Below are 6573 nucleotides of genomic sequence, written 5' to 3' on the forward strand. Positions count from 1 at the left end.
AAAGAAACGTGTCTTGAAAGAATAAAAGAAGATCAGATCTGATCGGAAGCATTCGAGGAAAGCAATGATGCTTTACTGATCCGAAGTTGACAACCGGAAGTGCATGACCAACACGTGTTCAAATCTGAAAACCGGCTATGTCATCTTTTGCTCAGAATTGCCTGCATGACTGCCAGGTGTTGAGGAAAGTGAAGCGTGCAAGCAACCTCTCTGCACCAGGCGTGATAACGATCAACCTATCCAGAGGAGAGAGAAGAAAAACGACCGTTGGGTCCTCTCAGCTATAAAAGGAAGACGGATCGTCTTCATTTAATGCACAAGCAAGTTACGAACTCAGTTGTAAAGTCACAGATTACGAAGAGCATTAAATTCTAGAGAGATAAAGTGTTATATTCCAAAACCGGTGTGCCTAAAACCGGAAGCTTTCTGTATTGTGTTGTGTTGTGTTGTTGTATTACATCAAAGTGTGAGTTTGGTGTAACCGGCGAGTAGCGAAGTTGGGCTCGACCGGCAGTATTGTTGTAACTCTAAGAGTTAGTGGAGATCCTTGTCATAACTTGAGAAGAAGGGGTGACGTAGGAGGGTTTGCTCCGAACATCCATAAACAAATTCTTGTCTCGTGTTCTTTCGTTGCTTTCATTTTTTGCTCACTTAACCTAAACCTTAAATCAATCATACTCCTAAAACCGGTCACTCATATCCATAAAACCGACTCCTTCTAAAACATCATCTAAAATTCGCATACGTTGCTTCAACCTGAAACAGACATTTCCGCCCTTAACCGGACAGTTTGCGCAGTGCTGAGAACGGTTTTAGTCTTTAACCGGACTATTACCAAAGTGGTGTGTGTGTTGTAAGCGGCCACCCTTCCTGAAACCGGAAACACCCCGGTCCTCCAAGGGCGTCCCCGATCCTAACAAGATGTTCTTCATCTAGGATCGAGAGGCCCGACCGAGAATTTTAACATTCGACCGAGAACTTAGACTTATGATCAAGGAGTCTCGCACCCGACTGATAACTCCCAAACTTAAGATCGATGACTTCCACCTATGATCGAGAGGTCCAACCGAGAAATTAGACCTAGGAACGAGAAATCTCGCACTCGACCGAGAACTTCCAAACCCAGGACCGAAGACTTCTACCTATAATTGAGGCGTCCGACCGAGAATGGTAGCAAATGACCGAGATGCCTTAGCACCCCGACCGAGGGGCTTCTGCACCCCGACCGAGGGGCTTCTGCACCCCGACCGAGGATCCTGAACCCGAACCGAGGGGTTCTCGGTCAGGACTGAGGGCTTTGAAGCCCTAACCGATAAAACAAACCCAAGACCAAGGATACCGGTCCTAAGTCCATTTTGGTTCTCTTTTAAAATTCCAAATTTATTTTTGTGATTTTGAAACCTCAAAGCATATTCTAAAATTTCCGAAAAATTAGAAAACAATATAAAAATATTTTTCGGATATTTCCACAAAAAAAATATTTAGACAAAGGTTTGTTTATGATTTATTTTTAAACCCTAATGCATTTTAAAACGATGTTCTTTAGGTATTTTCCTCCCTTGTCATTATTAGCAATATGTACCAGTATTTAAATAATTGTTATTACAATTCTTTAAAAACACAAAAACCTATGAATGTCTATGATCGGAAGAATAATATGTTAAAATAAAACGTTATATAAATAATTTTCAAAAGCGAAACTTATAAGTAGAGACTGTTATTAAAACGAGTACGGATGATGAAGCGTAAACGCCCTTTTCGAGTATCACCAAACTACGAATTTAAAAAAATACTTTAGTTAAAATAAGTATGTACACATATGCAAGTTGATTGATTTTTAAAAATCAATTGGAGACTTTATTTTTAAATAAATAATCTTTTAAATTAATTATTTTTAATTAATTTAAGCAACGAATTCTAAAAGATCAAAATTTGATTACCAACATTTAAATAATTGTTATTACAATTCTATAAATACACAAAACCAAAGCATGTCTAGGACCGGAAGAATAATCAATTAAAATAAAATTTTATATAACTAATTTTTAAAAGCCAAATTTATAAGTAGAGATCTTTTTTAAAACGAATACGGAGAATGAAGTGCATAAGACCTTTCCCGAGTATCACCAAACTACAAAGTTAAAGAAACTATAGTTAAAATATGTTTATACACATATGTCAGTTTATTGATTTTTAAAAATTAATTGACGACTAATTTATTTTCAAATAAATAATCTTTTAAATAACCGGACTATTACCAAAGTGGTGTGTGTGTTGTAAGCGGCCACCCTTCCTGAAACCGGAAACACCCCGGTCCTCCAAGGGCGTCCTCGATCCTAAAAAGATGTTCTTCATCTAGGATCGAGAGGCCCGACCGAGAATTTTAACATTCGACCGAGAACTTAGACTTATGATCAAGGAGTCTCGCACCCGACTGATAACTCCCAAACTTAAGATCGATGACTTCCACCTATGATCGAGAGGTCCAACCGAGAAATTAGACCTAGGAACAAGAAATCTCGCACTCGACCGAGAACTCCCAAACCCAGGACCGAAGACTTCTACCTATAATTGAGGCGTCCGACCGAGAATGGTAGCAAATGACCGAGATGCCTTAGCACCCCGACCGAGGGGCTTCTGCACCCCGACCGAGGATCCTGAACCCGAACCGAGGGGTTCTCGGTCAGGACTGAGGGCTTTGAAGCCCTGACCGATAAAACAAACCCAAGACCAAGGATACCGGTCCTAAGTCCATTTTGGTTCTCTTTTAAAATTCCAAATTTATTTTTGTGATTTTGAAACCTCAAAGCATATTCTAAAATTTCCGAAAAATTAGAAAACAATTTAAAAATATTTTTCGGATATTTCCACAAAAAAAATATTTAGACAAAGGTTTGTTTATGATTTATTTTTAAACCCTAATGCATTTTAAAACGATGTTCTTTAGGTATTTTCCTCCCTTGTCATTATTAGCAATATGTACCAGTATTTAAATAATTGTTATTACAATTCTTTAAAAACACAAAAACCTATGAATGTCTATGATCGGAAGAATAATATGTTAAAATAAAACGTTATATAAATAATTTTCAAAAGCGAAACTTATAAGTAGAGACTGTTATTAAAACGAGTACGGATGATGAAGCGTAAACGCCCTTTTTCGAGTATCACCAAACTACGAATTTAAAAAAAAACTTTAGTTAAAATATGTATGTACACATATGCAAGTTGATTGATTTTTAAAAATCAATTGGAGACTTTATTTTTAAATAAATAATCTTTTAAATTAATTATTTTTAATTAATTTAAGCAACGAATTCTAAAAGATCAAAATTTGATTACCAACATTTAATAATTGTTATTACAATTCTATAAATACACAAAACCAAAGCATGTCTAGGACCGGAAGAATAATCAATTAAAATAAAATTTATATAACTAATTTTTAAAAGCCAAATTTATAAGTAGAGATTGTTTTTAAAACGAGTACGGAGAATGAAGCGCATAAGCCCTTTCCCGAGTATCACCAAATTTTGAACTTAAAGAAACTATAGTTAAAATATGTTTATACACATATGTCAGTTTATTGATTTTTAAAAATTAATTGACGACTAATTTATTTTCAAATAAATAATCTTTTAAATTATTATTTTAATTAATTTAAATAACGAATTTCTAAGAGATCAAATTGTAATTTGATTAACTTCATATTATTTAAATTTGAATCTAAATTAATTATTTTTAATTAATTTTAAAAGATATCAGGATTATTTAAAATTTTTTAAAATAATATTTTATTTTTAAATAATTTTTGACACGCAAATCGATGTTATAATTTATTTTTTTTAAATAATATTTTATCTTACAAATTTATTCTCCCAATAACTTTTTTTAATAAAATATTTAAAAATAAAAATATATATATCTAACTATAAATATTTTAAGTTTTAAAGCATTAGAAATGTATTTGAAATTGAAACTTAATTATTATTATTAAAAAAATAACAAAAAGAACAAAAATAATTTTTTTATTACTACATATTTTTTATTTAATCATTTATATACATATTAATTATAAATATTGTTTTAATATTTGTCCAATTATCTAATACAATAATTTATTATCATAAAAAATAAATTAAGACGGTGTATATATCAATTTTTTTAATAATAAAATGTTATTCCTTCCTTCTCATTTTTTTTATCTTTAAAAAAAAATTTATTCCTATATTCTTATTTTATCTTAAACAACTCTTTTAACTTTTTTTCAATGTGTATTCTAAATTTTCTTAAGTTATACTAACAACAAAGTTGTTATCTCTTTAACATTTACCTACTAAGTAAGTAGGCATGGCAAAGTGGAACCGACGGTTCGAGGTTCGAGTACCCGAAGGAATCGAACCGATCAGTTCGGATAATTTATTTGATTTTTAGTTCCGGGGTAAAATTGGGACAGAAACGATCGGTTCGGGTACCCAAGAAATAAACCGAGTCCAGAACCGAACTCAAAATAAATTAATCATCCGCAGAAATCTACTTCCCTCTTCTAAACTTTGGCTGTATGGTTCCCTTCGTCCGCCGCCCAAAGATGCTCTCTCCGGTGGTTCCCTAAACAACGTTCCTAACGAATCCTTGTTCTTCGTCGACAACACAACTGGTACTATTTCTCTTCTCACTCTTTGTTTTGTTTTCGATGTGTTTTCTTTGATAAACCGTTAGTCATCCAACCGACCTAATTTCTCATAGTGAATGATTATGTTATACAAGTTTTCTCTTTGGTTGGACCTTTTTTCTCTTGCGGACGGGCGTAGTTGTTTTGTATATGTTTTAATTGGGTAATTTTTTTCATTATTCTGATTCTAAGATTTGGCAATTGGAAAATTCATTTTTTGGTACATACAGAATAGAAGTGAGAGTCAGTTGGGGGATTAGAACTGAGAGAATGTGAGCATGGGATTCAGTTTTAGAGCTTGGAGATCGGAACCATCAAGTTTAAACTATGGTTTATTTCTTTAATGGACATGATCTGCTCCTGGTTTATTTCTTAAATGGACATTTGGGTAGTTGTTAGTGAGCTTGGGGATCAAGATCATGTATCACATGTTCTTTATAAGGACTAGCATATCATTCCAGCCCACTTCAATCAAAGTACTTGATAAGGATTATTCATTCTCTTATATTCGTTTTCCTTTATTGGTAAAAGAAAGAATCCAGTCTTTTGAGAAGTGGATTTGATAGTTTTTTGTCCAAGATCTGATAATATGCATACATATCCCAAATCAGATCAATTGGATTAGTAAAATAAACATGACAATAAACAGGTTTAAGGACAAATTATATAGATAACCTCTTTAGATTGTCAGCCCTCCCCTAAGTCAAGAACCTTAATCCACAATCCCTAGTTTGTAAGCTGGTGATTTCTGTTTCGTTGATTATGTGAGTTGTTTTTATATTCAAATAGGTAAGAAATTTTAAAGGTAAGATTATTCATTGATTCATAATAAGAAGTAACAGGTATTTCCATGTGGTTTTGTGCATAAAAAATATCAGTAACTCTTTTCCTTTTGAAATGCTAGCTTGTTGTTGGGTTTCTTAGTATTCCATATATTGGGAATGATCTAAAAGGTTATGATATAGCTAAGTTAATGATTTTTCCCCTAATCATAGTTGTCAATAGCATATAGCGCTAAATAGCGCCAAAGCCTCTCATGGCTATAGCGTAGCGAGGGCTATTTGAAAATAAAGCACTAAAACATGTAAATATTAAAAATAAAAAAACATCACAAAATTAAAAGTTTTAAAACATAAAAATCATTAATTCTTAAACTATTACTAAACAAAAATAAATAAATAAATAAATATAAAACTATTACTAAAACTTATATAAATGATAAATCTAAACTATAAAATGAAAAACTTACAAGCAAGTTAACGATTTGGCTGTAGAAGATGGTTGTAGAAGACAAAACGGCTAGAGAATAGGAAAGAAAAAAGAATAGAAAGAGAAAAGAATTGGAAAAGAAAAGAAGAGAAGAGAAGAATTGGAAAAGAAAAGAAGAGAAAGAGAAGAATTTGAAAAGTCTTAAGAGAAAAAAGAACAAGAGAATAAAATAAAATAAAAAAACCGTGAGAAGACGAAGAGTCATAAAAAAATAATAAAATAAGATAATTTGGGAAATTTGAAAAAGTCAAATAATATATATATATATATATATTTTAAAAAGCGCTCTATAAGGGGGCTATAGCTATTGGCGCTATAGCTAGAAAGGCGGCGCTATTTGAAAGTGTGTAGCCTATAGAGCCTATAGCGCCTTATAGCTATAACGGCAATCCGAATCTTCTGCTACCGATTCTCGTGTTCCCCTGTTGCGGACCAATCAAATTGCAGCTTTATTATTATATTAATAAATCAAACTGGGTTGGAGAGGGGGAGGGAGAATCCGGAATCCGGGTTTCATTCCGGGTTCACCCCAAACGCCGTTAACAGAATGTCCAGTTAACGTACAAAATTAATATAATATCCATATGCTCCAACGAAGCTAACTTCACTACAGGCGTCATGTGAGAAAGAAG

This window comes from Impatiens glandulifera, chromosome 7 (genome assembly GCF_907164915.1).
Source record: "Impatiens glandulifera chromosome 7, dImpGla2.1, whole genome shotgun sequence".
Taxonomy (NCBI): domain Eukaryota; kingdom Viridiplantae; phylum Streptophyta; class Magnoliopsida; order Ericales; family Balsaminaceae; genus Impatiens; species Impatiens glandulifera.